The sequence below is a fragment of the Meles meles genome, chromosome 16 (genome assembly GCF_922984935.1).
Source record: "Meles meles chromosome 16, mMelMel3.1 paternal haplotype, whole genome shotgun sequence".
Lineage (NCBI taxonomy): Eukaryota > Metazoa > Chordata > Mammalia > Carnivora > Mustelidae > Meles > Meles meles.
In genome coordinates, this window is record NC_060081.1 from 63,409,007 (window position 1) to 63,427,343 (window position 18,337).

The following is an 18,337-nucleotide window of genomic DNA, read 5'->3' on the forward strand; positions in this document are numbered from 1 at the left end:
TCCCTCCCAATCCCATCTTGTTTCATTTATTCTTCTCCTATCTCCTACCCCCCCATGTTGCTTCTCCATGTCCTCATATCAGGGAGATCATATGATAGTTGTCTTTCTCCGATTGACTTATTTCACTAAGCATGATACGCTCTAGTTCCATCCACATCGTCGCAAATGGCAAGATTTCATTTCTTTTGATGGCTGCATAGTATTCCATTGTGTATATATACCACATCTTCTTGATCCATTCATCTGTTGATGGACATCTAGGTTCTTTCCATAGTCTGGCTATTGTAGACATTGCTGCTATAAACATTCGGGTACACGTGCCCCTTCGGATCACTATGTTTGTATCTTTAGGGTAAATACCCAGTAGTGCAATTGCTGGGTCATAGGGTAGTTCTATTTTCAACATTTTGAGGAACCTCCATGCTGTTTTCCAGAGTGGTTGGACCAGCTTGCATTCCCACCAACAGTGGAGGAGGGTTCCCCTTTCTCCACATCCTCTCCAGCATCTGTCATTTCCTGACTTGTTCATTTTAGCCATTCTGACTGGTGTGAGGTGATATCTCATTGTGGTTTTGATTTGTATTTCCCTGATGGCGAGTGACGTGGAGCACTTTTTCATGTGTCTGTTGGCCATCTGGATGTCTTCTTGGCAGAAATGTCTGTTCATGTCCTCTGCCCATTTCTTGATTGGATTGTTTGTTCTTTGGGTGTTGAGTTTGCGAAGTTCCTTATAGATTTTGGATACTAGCCCTTTATCTGATATGTCGTTTGCAAATATCTTCTCCCATTCTGTCAGTTGTCTTTTGGTTTTGTTAACTGTTTCCTTTGCTGTGCAAAAGCTTTTGATCTTGATGAAATCCCAACAGTTCATTTTTGCCCTTGCTTCCCTTGCCTTTGCCGTTGTTCCTAGGAAGATGTTGCTACGGCTGAGGTCGAAGAGGTTGCTGCCTGCATTCTCCTCAAGGATTTTGATGGATTCCTTTCTCACATTGAGGTCCTTCAACCATTTGGAGTCTATTTTTGTGTGTGGTGTAAGGAAGTGGTCCAATTTCATTTTTCTGCATGTGGCTGTCCAATTTTCCCAGCACCATTTATTGAAGAGGCTGTCTTTTTTCCATTGGACATTCTTTCCTGCTTTGTCGAAGATTAGTTGACCATAGAGTTGAGGGTCGATTTCTGGGCTCTCTATTCTGTTCCACTGATCTATGTGTCTGTTTTTGTGCCAGTACCATGCTGTCTTGATGATGACAGCTTTGTAATAGAGCTTGAAGTCCGGAATTGTAATGCCACCAACTTTGGCTTTGTTCTTCAATATTCCTTTGGCTATTCGAGGTCTTTTCTGGTTCCATATAAATTTTAGGATTATTTGTTCCATTTCTTTGAAAAAAATGGATGGTATTTTGATAGGGATTGCATTAAATGTGTAGATTGCTTTAGGTAGCATAGACATTTTCACAATATTTATTCTTCCAATCCAGGAGCATGGAACATTTTTCCATTTTTTTGTGTCTTCCTCAATTTCTTTCATGAGTACTTTATAATTTTCTGTGTATAGATTCTTAGTCTCTTTGGTTAGGTTTATTCCTAGGTATCTTATAGTTTTGGGTACAATTGTAAATGGGATTGACTCCTTAATTTCTCTTTCTTCAGTCTTGTTGTTGGTGTACAGAAATGCAACTGATTTCTGTGCATTGATTTTATATCCTGACACTTTACTGAATTCCTGAACAAGTTCTAGCAGTTTTGGAGTGGAGTCTTTTGGGTTTTCCACATATAGTATCATATCATCTGCGAAGAGTGATAGTTTGACTTCTTCTTTACCAATTTGGATGCCTTTAATTTCTTTTTGTTGTCTGATTGCTGAGGCTAGGACTTCTAGTACTATGTTGAATAGCAGTGGTGATAATGGACATCCCTGCCGTGTTCCTGACCTTAACGGAAAAGCTTTCAGTTTTTCTCCATTGAGAATGATATTTGCGGTGGGTTTTTCATAGATGGCTTTGATAATATTGAGGTATGTGCCCTCTATCCCTACACTTTGAAGAGTTTTGATCAGGAAGGGATGCTGTACTTTGTCAAATGCTTTTTCAGCATCTATGGAGAGTATCATATGGTTCTTGTTCTTTCTTTTATTAATGTGTTCTATCACATTGATTGATTTGCGGATGTTGAACCAACCCTGCAGCCCTGGAATAAATCCCACTTGATCATGGTGAATAATCCTTTTAATGTACTGTTGAATCCTATTGGCTAGTATTTTGGCGAGAATTTTTGCGTCTGTGTTCATCAAGGATATTGGTCTGTAGTTCTCTTTTTTGGTGGGATCCTTGTCTGGTTTTGGGATCAAGGTGATGCTGGCCTCATAAAATGAGTTTGGAAGTTTTCCTTCCATTTCTATTTTTTGGAACAGTTTCAGGAGAATAGGAATGAGTTCTTCTTTAAATGTTTGGTAGAATTCCCCTGGGAAGCCGTCTGGCCCTGGGCTTTTGTTTGTTTGGAGATTTTTGATGACTGTTTCAATCTCCTTACTGGTTATGGGCCTGTTCAGGTTTTCTATTTCTTCCTGGTTCAGTTGTGGTAGTTTATATGTCTCTAGGAATGCATCCATTTCTTCCAGATTGTCCAATTTGTTGGCGTAAAGTTGCTCATAGTATGTTCTTATAATTGTCTGTATTTCTTTGGTGTTAGTTGTGATCTCTCCTCTTTCATTCATGATTTTATTGATTTGGGTCCTTTCTCTTTTCTTTTTGATGAGTCTGGCCAGGGGTTTATCAATCTTATTGATTCTTTCAAAGAACCAGCTCCTAGTTTCATTGATTTTTTCTATTGTTTTTTTGGTTTCTATTTCATTGATTTCTGCTCTGATCTTTATGATTTCTCTTCTCCTGCTGGGTTTAGGGTTTCTTTCTTGTTCTTTCTCCAGCTCCTTTACGTGTAGGGTTAGGTTGTGTACTTGAGACCTTTCTTGTTTCTTGAGAAAGGCTTGTACCGCTATATATTTTCCTCTCAGGACTGCCTTTGCTGTGTCCCACAGATTTTGAACTGTTGTGTTTTCATTATCATTTGTTTCCATGAATTTTTTCAATTCTTCTTTAATTTCCTGGTTAACCCATTCATTCTTTAGAAGGATGCTGTTTAGTCTCCATGTATTTGGGTTCTTTCCAGCTTTCCTCTTGTGATTGAGTTCTAGCTTCAGAGCATTGTGGTCTGAAAATATGCAGGGAATGATCCTAATCTTTTGATACCGGTTGAGACCTGATTTGTGACCCAGGATGTGATCTATTCTGGAGAAGGTTCCATGTGCACTAGAGAAGAATGTGTATTCTGTTGCTTTGGGATGAAATGTTCTGAATATATCTGTGATGTCCATCTGGTCCAGTGTGTCATTTAAGGCCTTTATTTCCTTGTTGATCTTTTGCTTGGATGATCTGTCCATTTCAGTGAGGGGAGTGTTCAAGTCCCCTACTATTATTGTATTATTATTGATGTGTTTCTTTGATTTTGTTATTAATTGGTTGATATAGTTGGCTGCTCCCACGTTAGGGGCATAGATATTTAAAATGGTTAGATCTTCTTGTTGGACAGACCCTTTGAGTAGGATATAGTGTCCTTCCTCATCTCTTATTATAGTCTTTGGCTTAAAATCTAATTGATCTGATATAAGGATTGCCACTCCAGCTTTCTTCTGATGCCCATTAGCATGGTAAATTGTTTTCCACCCCCTCACTTTAAATCTGGAGGTGTCTTCGCGTCTAAAATGAGTTTCTTGTAGGCAACATACTGATGGGTTTTGTTTTTTTATCCATTCTGATACCCTGTGTCTTTTGATTGGGGCATTTAGCCCATTAACATTCAGGGTAACTATTGAGAGATATGAATTTAGTGCCATTATTAGCCTGTAAGGTGACTGTTACTGTATATTGTCTCTGTACCTTTCTGATCTACTACTTTTAGGCTCTCTCTTTGCTTAGAGGACCCCTTTCAATATTTCCTGTAGAGCTGGTTTGGTGTTTGCAAATTCTTTCAGTTTTTGTTTGTCCTGGAAGCTTTTGATCTCTCCTTCTATTTTCAATGATAGCCTAGCTGGATAGAGTATTCTTGGCTGCATGTTTTTCTCGTTGAGTGCTCTGAATATATCATGCCAGCTCTTTCTGGCCTGCCAGGTCTCTGTGGATAAGTCTGCTGCCAATCTAATATTTTTACCATTGTATGTTACAGACTTCTTTTCTCGGGCTGCTTTCAGGATTTTCTCTTTGTCACTAAGACTTGTAAATTTTACTATTAGGTGACGGGGTGTGGACCTATTCTTGTTGACTTTGAGGGGGGTTCTCTGCATCTCCTGGATTTTGATGCTTGTTCCCTTTGCCATATTAGGGAAATTCTCTCCAATGATTCTCTCCAATAGACCTTCTGCTCCCCTCTCTGTTTCTTCTTCTTCTGGAATCCCAATTATTCTAATGTTGTTTCGTCTTATGGTGTCACTTATCTCTCGAATTCTCCCCTCATGGTCCAGTAGCTGTTTGTCCCTCTTTTGCTCGGCTTCCTTATTCTCTGTCATTTGGTCTTCTATATCACTAATTCTTTCTTCTGCCTCATTGATCCTAGCAGTGAGAGCCTCCATTTTTGATTGCACCTCATTAATAGCTTTTTTGATTTCAACTTGGTTAGATTTTAGTTCTTTAATTTCTCCAGAAAGGGCTTTAATATCTCCAGAGAGGGTTTCTCTAATATCTTCCATGCCTTTTTCGAGCCGGGCTAGAATGTTCAGAATCGTCATTCTGAACTCTTGATCTGACATATTACCCATGTCTGTGTTGATTAGGTCCCTAGCCTTCGGTACTGTCTCTTGTTCTTTTGTTTGTGGTGATTTTTTCCGCCTTGTCATTTTGTCCAGATAAGAGGATATGAAGGAGCAAATAAACTACTAAAAGGGTGGCAAAGACCCCGGAAAAATGCGCTGTAACCAAATGAGAAGAGACCCCAAATTGTGGGGGGGAGAAAGGGGATAAAACAGCTTCTGAAAAAAAAAGAAAAGAAAAAAGAAAAAAAAAAAAAAAGAAAGAAAAAAATTTAAAAAATAAAAAAAATAAAAAAATACAAAAAAGAAAGAAAAATATATATATTTAGATGAACTAGTCAAAAAATGTTAAAAAAGAAAAGGGTAAAAGTTTTAAAAAATTTAGCAGAAGAAGAAAAAAGAAAAAAGAAAAAAAATTGAAAAAAGAAAAAAAAATTGAAAAAAGAAAAAAAAATTGAAGTAGCCGCAAGACTAACGAATCATGGGGAGAAAGCCATGAGTTCCGTGCTTTGCTTTCTCCTCCTCTGGAATTGCTCTGCTGTCTTAGGAATTGAATCTGCTTTCTCCTTGATAGATGAAATTCGTTCTGGCTGGATATTTTGTTGATCTTCTGGGGGAGGGGCCTGTTGTAGTGACTCTCAAGTGTCTTTGCCCGAGGCGGGATTGCACCGCCCTTACCGGCGGCCGGACTAAGTAATCGGCTCGGGTTCGCTTTTGGGAGCTTCTGTTCCCTGAACGCTTTCCGTAGAGTTCCGGAGGACGGGAATGAAAATGGCGGCCTCCCAGTCTCCGGCCCGGAGGAGCCGAGAGCCTGGGGCCCCACTCCTCAGTGCGCCCCCAGAGGACAGCACCCAATCACTCCCGTATCCCCAGCCTCTAGCCGCGCTCGGAGCTCACCCAGCCCGCGACCAGTTCAAGGTAACCCCGAGCTGAGAGTTCAGTCCTCGGCTCTGTCTTGGCAGCCGGCTTCTCCGTTCTAATAGCTGCGAGCTCTCCGACACTCTGACACCCCCGATCCTTCTGTGACCCTGCGGGGCCTGGGGCCACGCTGGCCCCGCGTGGGCTTCACCCCGGTTTAGCCCCTGGAGCAATGTCCCTCAGTGGAACAGACTTTTAAAAGTCCTGATTTTGTGCTCCGTTCCTCCGCCGCTTGCCGGGAGCCGGCCCCTCCCCCCGCGGTCTATCTTCCCGTCGTTTTAGATTCACTTCTCCGCCAGTCCTACCTTTCAGAAAGTGGTTGATTTTCTGTTTCTAGAGTTGCTGTTCTTCTTCTCTTCGCTCTCCCGTTGGATTTGTAGGTGTTTGCAATGTTTAGATAAGCTATCGAGCTGATCTCCTGCTACCTGATGTAGTCTCAGGCTGCTACTTCTCCGCCATCTTGACTCCTCCCTCTCCCAGGTTTCTGATGCCATGATCAGTGATCTTACTCTTCAAAGATTGATCTAATAGAATTTTGTTGGACGAAATGACTAGGACTTGTTCCTGGAGAAAATTCTGGCGACCCCTTGGTATAACTCAGTAGCATATAGTTTTGTTTGTTGTTAAGTCAAGATCCATTCAATTAGTGATTCATTTCATCACTTATCAACCTTTACATTAATAAAATAATGATTTTCTGCTTCATGCTATACTGTGATTACAAAGATGGGTAAGTTACACTGGGATGAAAATATTCAATTGCCACCCCCCTCAAAAAAGAAAAAAGAAAAAGAAAAGAAAAACCACTGGAAATAAAAGAAGGGAGAGGGCAGTAGTTTGGGCTCTCCTCTGGCTTTGAAGAATATCTTGTAGAGTTGCTAAAGTTAAAAGAGATAGTGTTAGGTGTTCCTGAGGCAGTCTGAATGCTCCTACATTGCTAATGGACTGTACATTGATTTAACCACTTTGGAAAACTGTTTGGTCATATTTATTAAAGTTAAATCTACTTCTACCTTATGCCCCAGGAATTCCTGATCTTAGTATATACGCAAAAGAAACAAGAGCACATGTCCACCGCAAAGCTATGTACAAGAATGTTCATGGAAGCCATAGTTAGAATAGCTAAAAACTGGACAAAACCCAAATGCCCATCAACAGGGGAAAGGGAAAGTAAATTATGAACTATCAGGCAATGGGCTGATCTGCAGCACTGAGAGGAACAAACTACTGGCATATGTACAACATAGATGAATCTCACAGCCATTATACTGAGTAAAATAAGCCAAATTTTAAAAAATTACATGGTGTATTATTTTATTTATACAAAGTTGAAAAACAGATTATTTAGGATGATAGATATCACAATAACTGTTATCCCTGGTGATGGGAAGGGTATTGACTAGGAAGGAACGTGAGGAAAACTGATGAGGACGTTTTATGACTTGATCTGGGTTACTAGGTTACATGCATATATAAACATTGGTCTATCCATACACTTAAGGTTTGTGCCCTTTACTGTCTGTGTGTTATGCATCCATTATAAATAAATTGACAGATGAAATGCAAAGTCTTTTAGGTTCAGTCTGGGGAGGAGTTATGAAGCGAACTTTAAGGGTCCCGGGGATGTGGGTTAAGATGGTACCCACTGAAGCAGAGAGACCCAGACACCAGAGGTAGAGACACCTACCTGTATTTGGTCCTTCAATCCAGCTTAGTGAACAGAGCTCTCTCTGCCCTTTCCTGTCAGAGACAGCACCAGGCTGGGGAACTCAACAATCCTTTAACTGAAAGCTAGATTTCCTCATGTTCTCACAAAGAGGTTACCTCACCCTGACCTCCCCACTCTGGTCTGTCCGCTTTGCTTCTTATTCAGGCTTGGAGAACTTTCAGGACCCAACATTACTCAAGCCAAAAGGCAAGAAGTTTAACCTGCTATTAGACTTTTGTCCCTTACTGGGTAAGGGCTGCAGTGCTACTGCTGTATGTCCCCACTCGGGTCCTCTGGCAGGCCTTGGGGCTAGGCCAAGCCCTAGTGGTTAGCTCCTTCAAGTTGGCCTTACAGAGAACTCAGAGATGTCTGGACGGGACCCTGGAGACAGTGTCCTGGGCCAGAGACTTCTGATCTCTGGGCCAGCAGAGTCACCATGAAGGCAGATTTATGACTGTAGGCAAAAAAAGCTGGCATTCTTGTGGCCATCTTCCTACCCCATCCTCTCCGCATGACCATATCCTTGGCCAGATCCTCATGTCCTCGGATGGCTGTTGCCTTTTGGTAAATTAGCAATGAAGAAAAACAAGCACATTCATCATGGCCTTGTGGGTGCCCATCCTGAATCCCTAAGGGCAGAAGCTCCTTGGCATCCTCCAAGTCTGAATTTAGTAGCAACGGCACAGAGAGATCATCCTCCCCTAACCAGCTGAAATTTCCTCTCTAGGGACTTACTTCTAGGATTAATATGCTGAGAAGCCTATGATTTGGTTTTCAGGGAGGATGGCGTGTTTTCAAGGTGGAATGTAGCATGTTTTGAGTCTTAAATTCAGATTAGTTTGTGTTGAATCTATTATCTCCCATTTGCTGGTGTTCTAAATTTGGGCAAGCAACTTCACCTCCCTGAGTCTCATGATCCATATTTTCAAGATTAAGTAAAATAATATATATAAAGTCCTTTTCGGGCTACTACAAAGTTTCAGTAAAAAGAAAGAAAGAAAGAAAGAAATTATGATTCTATTCAACATGTGTCAGCTTATCGTCTTATTTTCTTTCCTTCTGCATATTCTAGTTGTACTTTTGACTTCATATCTTCATCATTCCCCTTTAAGTAGGTGCTTGTTGTGTTTTTGAGACCATGTCTTCAATGGCTCATCCTTAGTTTGAATGTTATTCTTAACTCTTTGATTTTATTAAGACCACCCCATTTTCAATGTCTTACTGTTTGTGTCTGTGAATATAAGAAACATGTTCTTGGCTGTCTTTTACAAATTCATGACTGAAGAGATAGACTAAAGGAGGCCAATGACTTACTCTAAGAGACACCAATTGCTCTATCCCCCTACCTGATAATGAGCCCTCACCCAGAGGGAATCAGCCAAAGCTAAATCTTGTAATGACAAACAGAAATGTGCAGTATCATTATCACTAAGCCAACACCATTAAAGGTAGTGTTTATTGACACTTCAGGTGACTGGATGATACCTCTCCAGGCCAAGCTAATGAGGGGAACCTCTCCATTACCTCTTATCGAGATTTAGCAGCAACCACAGCTACCCAGTGAAGTTGGAAATTACTGGGCAAGCATTGACATTAGCCAGATGCTGGCCTTCAGTCATAATGCATGCACTCATGAACAGATCTGTAGACTCAGAAAACTAGCCCATAGAGCTTTTGGTTTCAGCCTGTTGTTTGCCAAACCCTGTGGCCTCAAACATTCTGCTATTCTCCACAGTCCAGTAAAAGAGGTTCTTCCCTTTCTTACTTTTAGAATAGGGAGTTTAGAACCAATCAGCTAAAAGAGCAGTGATTTTTATGGTGAAAGTTGCGAGAACAGTATCTTCCTCTTCTTTTACCATTCTAAAGGGTAGACATCTAAGCATGTAAAGTCCTTGCTGAATGATAGGTAGTGAAAATTCTTGAAAGATATTATAAATAATGAGAACATAACATACATAACAACAGCAGCTACTATTTACTGGACTTGCTCAATATACTCAGTGTATACTCACTTAATTTTTAAGCAACCCTATGAGATCACTGTTGTCGTTATTATCATCTCTATTTTATATTTAAGGAAATAGAGTCTTAGAGAAGTAAAATCCCTTGCCCAAGATCACACAGTGAGTAGCAGGAAGAAGTAAAATTATTCTCTGTGTGAATCTAAAGCCAGAGCTTTTAACCATAGCCATCACTGATGGATTTGACTGTAAAAACATCCTGACATCTTTGTATGTTGGCTAATTTCTATGAATTATTTATACTTAAATTATTATAAAATATTGATGTATATTCATATTTTATATTAATTCAATAAAAACCTTAATAAGCCCTTAATAACATGAACCAATTAACTTACTGACCCTGGGCAAGTTATTTATTTATATTTATTTATATTTAATTAACACATATGGCCTTAACTATGTGCCAGGCACTGTCCTAAAGACTCTACAAGTATTACCCATTTAATTCAGATTTCAATTCAATGTACCAAGTACTCTGCTTACACAAGAGGAAACTGAGGCATAGAGAGTTATATAACTTCCCCCAAATTGTGCAACTAGTAACAGACTTAAAGCCAATGCCCTCACCTACAAAATAAGGAGATCACTGTGGACAATCTCCACTGGAGTTCTACAAACTATGAATTTTGCATTTCTAGTTTCATTGATGATTGGTTGGTTGGTTGATCATAGGACTAAAATGCTACCACAGAGTGTAACTGTTTTTTTTTTTTTTTAAATATTTTGTTTATTTATTTGACAGAGACCACAAGTAGGCAGAGAGGCAGGCAGAGAGAGGAGGAAGCAGGCTCCCTGTAGAGCAGAGAGCCTGATGCGGGGCTCGATCCCAGGACCCTGAGATCATGACCTGAGCTGAAGGCAGAGGCTTTAACCCACTGAGCCACCCAGGTGCCCCAAGAGTGTAACTGGTTTTACCAGTCCTTTCCACCATGAATATTTTTTCCAGTTTAGAAAAAGGCAACCCTTTTTCCCTCTACATAGTTCTAAAAGTTCAGCTTGTAATCAGTGAGAGTATAGCTGGCAAATAAGTTAAAAGAATCACTTCCCAAATACAGACTTGTGACAAAATGGTCTCTTCCTGGATACTGGAGAATATCCTCTTGGGGTATCTCTGACAGGCCAACAAACATCTTTCGGCCCACAAGACACAAGGCGCAATAAGAGAAGTCAGATGGCCAAACACTGTGCTGACCATAACCTGAGCTAGAACCTGGCCCTTGGTCAGCTTTGGGAATTCAAGTGTGAATGTTTCAAGCACCTATCATTAGGAAGATTGGCAGCTTCTCTATACGTGGGAATTTACATCATTTCCTGACAGAGATGGTATTGGACCCTCCCTAGGTATAGAGATATTCCCCATCTGAACTCTGCAAATGGCAAGATGCTGTCCTATGGGGCAAACAACTGGTTAGTTATTACTGATATCTACTTAGATCCTTGTGGCTCTGATGAACTCCCTAGCAGTCCCACGATGTTCCATTGTGTGAATTCACTCTGCTCAGGTTGTTTTAGCAACACGTTACTGTGACAGGCGGTGCTGGCTCTCTACCTACTTCGCCCTACTTGACTGGTGGCCTTCTCTTTTATCTACTCAGATTTTGGGTTCTAATGACTCACACTTACAGCCTCTTCTGGAGAATTTTCCTTGGCTAATCGGGCTGCCTTGTCCAGATGCCTGGGAAATTATACTCCTTTCCCTGGAGGTGGTCCATTGTCAATAACTGATGTTAGTTGTACAACAGACTAACTTCCTTTGCTTGGGCCTGAGGATGGGAATAGAGGAGGGGCAGTGTGTGTAATTCATCATCCAGAACACTGCAGGATTAGAGTAAGGTGAGGTTTCTGAATCCTCTCTTGTCTATCCAGTTCCTTCACTGCCTTATAGGTTTATCTTGAAAGCAGTCTCTCAATAAATCACTTAACACAAGGTTCATTGACTCTATCAAAGTAAGAGGACTAAGCCAAAATTTGTAGCATTTTTGTCTTTAACTGCTGAGTTCCACCTCCTCTTGGATTAAATATGCCCATCTAAAATGGCAGAGCCCTTTGACTGCCTCCTGACTAAACACTTCAATTTTTTTCCTTTTTCCTAATATCCCTTTCAAACAAGAGAAATTCCATTCATTGAACTTAACGAGCCAGCACTGCCATTCTTACAGAAGGAGGGACAGAAGTGCAATCCCAGAAGAGAAAATATTCTGCATTCACAGGAGAACCAGTGACCAGTGGAAGGTGGTATTTATTTTAACCAGAAGCACGCAACAGAAAATAATCCATGCTATTTCACAGCAGGAGTCAACTCCAGAACAAGGAAATCAAATGGGCTTTAACTGGAAGATACTTGCTACCTTTGAAAAGGAAGGGTATATAGGGAGAAAACGGAATTCTGTGGAAGAAAACGATTTTCCTAGATGCCACTGAACATGACATACTTCATTCCTCAACACCTAAGGAATGCACGGTGCAAAGAAAGGTGACATGAGTGCATTCATTTAAAAACTGCCCAGAGGCTTCCAGCTTCTAACCATCTTGGAATTTAAAGATTTGGAACGTTGAACTCAACTCTATGGAGTTGGAACGTTGAACTCAAATCAATGTTTTGCTACTGTTTAGACATGAAATTTGTCTCCTCTCACTTGTCACCTTCACTGTACATTTTATTTTATGAAAGAAGCAAAGTGATTATTAGCAGTTAGTCTGTTCTACGTGGAAAGAGACAATGAAATAAAGAGAGTCTCATGGAAGGTATTTGTCCTGTGTCTCTAAACGAAAGTTAGTGTCACCCTCAAAAAAGTCAAGGAAAGAATATAACGTGCTGTTTCAAAACTTTTTAATATAATGAATTATGATTTGTTTATCTGTGATCTTGAAATTTAGCTAATAAAAACTTTGTGGCCGAGATTAGCTCCTCTAGAAAGTGGAAAAATAAAAAGCAAATCATATCACAAACGAATTTAATTCTAATCGCTTTCAACAAATATTTACCAGAGGCTCATTCAAAGCCAAAAAGATATTCAAACAAACAAACAAACAGAAACGAAACAGGAAAGCAGATGCAAAGAATAGTGAGCATGTTGCCAAGGGGCACAGATCACTCTCTGTTGAAGAATACGAAGATGTCATGGAGGAAGCAACAGAGGATGCAGCCCATTCGGAATAGGTAGGATGGAGACAGGTATAAATAGATGTTAAAAGGAAGATACACCAGTGACAAGAAATAGCAGGGCCATATGTTCATAGGAAGGAAAGTGTAGATCATGTTCAAAGAAGAGGAAAAACATTTTATCTGGCACTTAGGATACTGTACAGGAGTACAGAGAGAATCCTGAAAGGTATGTTGGAACTATGCAAAAATTATGGGATGGAGTGGTTTCGTGAATGCCAGGATCTGTGAGTCCATGTCTGTTGCATTAGAAGGAAGGGACCTTAAAGGTAGAATAGCAGGCAGTCATAGGGCAATGATGTCCAGTGAACAAAGGCATTAACACACAAGAATACAGTGGAAGTCAAGGAACTGGGTTTGAATAGAAAAAGATCAGTGCTGCCAAGCATTACAGAAAGAATGAAGAAGGTGAAACTCAAAAGCAAAGTGACTGGATCTGGCAAATAGGAAGTCATTTGGTCAACCAAAAGCCAGTTCTTATTCTTTATTGTCATGGTTTGAATTCCTCCAAAAGCCAACCTCAGCACCAGGGCATGAGTTTGGGAGGTAATCCCTCTGAAGGGACCTGCAGAATGATCTAGAACTGCCCATGGAAAAAGTAAAGCTGAGGTATTTATCCAATTCAGCCCCTAATTGGTTGGGTATTGTCCCTGGGAACATGAACTCCTAGGTGGACTGGGAACTGCCCTGCCTAGGGAGAGTAAACTCCTATGGTCTTTTTCAGGTAGAGAAGCAGAGAAATTCAAGCACTTGAATTATGCAAGGAATAATCCACGGGAGCCTAGGATAAACTTAGAAATAGGGAAAAGGATTTGGAATAGGATTATAAATAGCAACCATCTGAAGTGTCTATAAGGGCTAAGTTCTTGTGGCTTCCAAATTCAAAGTCACCTCATAGCCCACAATGGCTTCTAGAACTCAGCTGTCATGTCTACTTTGTGGGCATCAGCACACAAAAAAGGAGCCATTTTTAGAAGAGTTTACTTAACTTAATCACCCTTCTTATTAATATTGCTTAACATCACATCTACCAGATCTCAGTCATATGATCAAATCTTGGTGTGAAGGAGACAGGGAAATGTAACATTTTAGCTGGACATGTTATTGTTTCACATAAAAATACGATCTTGTTGTTAACAAAGGGTGAACAGACGTTGGGTGGCAATCCAGCAGTCCCTGTCATACTAGTGAAAAGCATATTCAAGTAAGAGTTTTAATTTCCTTTTTATTTGTCAGTCTTGTGTCCCACCCACTAGATTTCTATTTCCTTGAAGATGGGAACTGGGTTAGGTTTACTGTGTTATTATTCACTGTGACTCACACATTAGACTACTTTATCCCTTTTGGTTTTCCAAGTAAGGAAACCAGTATCATTATTCCAATTAAAGGGAAGAGTGAGAATGCCCCAGTAGCCTGTCATAATGAAAAGTTAGGAATTCTCAAGCCTCAATTTGGGGCTTCATCAAAGCAGCAGGTGGACCTAGAGATAGAAATTGTGGGTTATTTGACATATTTAATTTTTCAAAATAGTAGACAAAGGCACTCCCCAGAACCTTTTAGAATAGAATCTCTTCATTTCCCCATCATACACGGCTCCACATACAAACCTACACCACTCTCCTCTAGCCTTGATCAGGTCTGAAGGTATTTAAAAAATTCCTCCCATGATACTGGAAATATCTCTCCAATAACAATGGACTTGAACTCAGTAGACAAGGGTTTGAGATTCCATTCTCTTAATTACCAGCAAGCAAGCATTGACAAGCCATTTATCATTTCCAAACCTTAGTTCCCTCATTTTTGAAATGAGCATAATCACACAGCAAGGGCTATTTGAAGGAAGGGAATTCCTGAAAAGCTCCTGCATAGCTACAGGCATAGCAGACAATCAGAATATGACGTTTAACCTGAATTTCTTCTCTTATGTCCAGGTCTACAAAGGATTCTGACTTTATCTTTAGCTCTTTGGGCCTGGGGGATCCTCACTGCCACCAATCATACTATAAGGACCCTGTGAGGGTTCCTGTGGGCCTTCCATTCAGACCTGTAGGCATCTGCCCTTGACTTTCCCCCAGAATGCAAAGGAAGCCTCTAAATGAGAGATCCCATAGGGAGCATTTCTAAAGGCTTCTTCCAAGCACAGGGAATCAATTCCTTCTCCTTGCATATTCTGAGAATTAGCAGAGAGCACATACATATTTCAGAGTTACTTCTTAATACAATTATAGTTCATTTAGCCAGCAATTACAGTAATAGAAAGATTGGCAACCACCGCAAATCAGTTTTAAAGGGATTGATAGCCTGAGCTGCTAAAAATTTATTTTGTCCAGCTCTCGTGGTAGACATGGTAGGCCCACAACCCTACATGGGGATGCAAGGTGGGTGAGACTGGACACTCCCAGTGGGGTAGGCTGACTAATCATAGTGGCCATGTTAGGTACTGACAAGTAAGTCCTTCTGAAAGCCTTTACCTCCTGTGGCTTTTAACTACATACCAGCCAAAAGGTCTGAACTCTTTGGTTTTCAAAATCTACCATGAAGAAATACATGTGCACAGAGCACTACAATAAAATGGTGATTTTATTAAGGGGGATGTGCTGTAGTGTGTAAGTAAGCCCCCTACCATTGTTGATCCCCAAATAAAGTTTCACCAGACTTCATGTAAGCCTTTGAAGCCAACTACTTCCAGCCATGTCTCCTTCTTTTAAACTAAAATCCATGCCTCATTCATCTCTTAAGTACCTATGCCCAGATACCTAAATTCACATGGCATCTGGCTAGATCTCAGTACACTTTTTTCTTACCAATATACTTACAAAGAAAATGATTTTTAAAAAGCAACAAAGGCTAAAGTACTGAAGACAAAAACCTAAAAATGAAAAGACAAAATAGTGTCAGAGAAATGCAAGATTGAGTAGCATTTACAAATAGACATACCTGAGTAAAAGAGAAAGAAAGAGGGAAGGAGAGAAGGGTGGAAGGGAGAAAGGGAGTACAGAATGAAGGATAGAGGAAAGAAAGAAAGAAAGGAAGGAAGGAAGAAAGAAAGGAAGAAAGAATGAATCAGTACCTGCAGGTGAAAATATAGTCATAAAATTGATGAAATATAAAGAAAAAAAATAATTTTTCCAGTCACTGAGGCAGACAAATATATGCATATTTCACCAATTACTTCACTGTTCATCATAACTCACTGTTGCAACATCGTCTTTCCTTCACCTCTCCCTCACCCAAACAGTTCTTCCATAATATGGTCAGAGTGGACTTCTGCAGTTATCCAGGCAAGAGATGATGGTGGACCAAGGTGATGGCAATGAAGAAAAGGAAAGTGGTGTGCATATTTTCAATGTCAAGTGAACAGAGTTTCCTGGTGGACTGCATGTGAGTTGGTCCTAAAGGGACCATCCACTGTGAGAGACAAGGAGGGGCAGAGCAAAGAAGAGCAGAGATAATGGAAGTGAAGGCAATTCTGTATCATTCTAAAAATTCTACCAAAAATAAAGGGGGCAGAGGTTGATGTCACTTCCTGGACTATGGAACTGGAAAAATCAAAGACCCAGTGAGATAGTGGAAAGAGGAGAGACCAAGTCTGCAGTTCCTGATGCTATGCCAGAGAAGGCCATCCTATGGTGTAACCTCAGGATCAAAAGGATCAGGAAAGAAGGGGTCATCTTGAGAAGACATCTGGAAAGAGTAGAGCTGACATACTACAGCATCTTAAAAATGTCTAGTACCTTTATCTTCAAACATAAAGAAACAAAATTATAATTTCCAAGACTCAGAATATATTGGTAAAGGTAGCCTCATAAGCTGGCCCAGTTTCACCATTGATACAAGAAGATGAGTCTGGCAGCTGAAACTAATCAGAGCTAAAATCACAGCAGCTAAATCAAGGCCAGGGTCCTTCTTCAACCCAGCTTTCTGGCCCCTGCTCCTCTCCCTTAGTTCCACTATCCCTCACTGACATCATGCTCAAATTGCTGAGTCCAGCTGAGCCCTAGGCCATCTGGGTCTCTCCTACCCCAAGGGGATGCAGTCCACCTTCTTTGCAAATCTCCTCCAGCCCAAGCCTGGAGCCTCGAGGCAACTGCACAGCCAGTTACTTACCAGTTTCCCCTCCTTCAGACACAAGCTCAATGAAGTCAATCCAGAGAACTGAATCTACCTTACATGTCACCTCTCATCTTTGGTGCATGCATCTCACTATCTCAAGTGGGAATCCCCTGCTCTTGTTCTCAGCTCTTTAGAGCTTCATTCCCTGGGAAATTCTAAGCCAACTCAAATGTGAGGGAGACATTTAGATTGCTATAAACCCAAACTTCATTTTTTTAAAGATTTGATTTGACAGAGAGAAAGAGCAGCAGAGAGAGAGGGAGGGACATGGGGAGAGAGAGAACCAGAGGACAAGGGAGAAGCAGACTTCCCACTGAGCAGAATCCTGATGCGGGCCTCCATCCCACCACCATGGGATCATGACCTGAGCCAAAGGCAGATGCTTAACCTACTGAGCCACCCAGACGTTCTTCATTTTTAGGAATAAAATCGAATATTCCCAGATGTCTGATCTGGTATTGTACAAACCGTATTACAACAAAGCTCCTTCAGGTCTGTGGGCCAGGAAACTCTACATACATATATATGTAATACATAAATAATATGTACTATATGTATATAGTTTAATTATATGATTACTCCCATTAAGTGAGACAATTTAATCATGTTTCAAATAATGGAACATGAAACAAATGTGAAATCATGTTACAACTGAAAGACAATAAGTTTCCAGATATTTTTAGTCTTTCAAAACAATCTTATTTGACTGCTGAGATTTCTTGACATTTGCCATATGCAAGCCCTGAATTAACTTTATCTATTATCTCCCGGAAATTTTGTCTTGTTCTCACATCAATCCTGCGGGTTTGGTGATAATATGATGTACATTTTACAGATGAGGATGCTGAAGATTTTTCAGAAGTTGTAAAGGAGTCAGATGGAATCAAACATAGATTTAAGGGCAGATCCAGAGATCTTACAGACTTTACTGTGTATTATTATCTTCCAGTAAATGTATTTAAAATATCTTCTTGGGGGTGCCTGGGTTGCTCAGTGAGCAGAGTATGTGACTTTTGATCTTGGGTCATATATTCGAGCCCCATTTTGGGAGTAAAGATCACTAAAAAAATAAACTTTTAAAAATCAATCAACCAATCAATCAATAAAACATTCTCTTGGGCCTGGGCATAAGATAGCTCAACTATATTTACATTTATCTCCAAACTGAATGTATTTAAATTTAGAACTCTACACAAAGAAGCCATTCAGAGTTGGTCTAAGTCTTGGGGGTATAGCTCAGTGGTAGAGCATTTGACTGCAGAGTTGGTCTAAGTCTTTGATAAACTGTCTGTGAATGTGGTCTGGAAAACAAAGAATCTGAAAACCCCCTTCTTTCCAACGACAGGAAGTGGTTCTAACAGTTTCTTCTTTTACAGGAGTATTTGTATCTGCAATCAGAACTCTGTGATTGCAACATGCAATGGACCCAATGCCAATGGTCTAAGAGAAGAAAATGAGGACTAGGTTGTTCATTTTACTGAAGAAGAAAAAAATCTCCAAATACTCCTGCCTCTGTAAGCAATCTACTTTGACAAAGAGATAAATGATCTATTGATAAGGAACCAGATTTCTGCTGCATAAGATTGACTTTGCATTGAAGTGTTGGTCCAGAT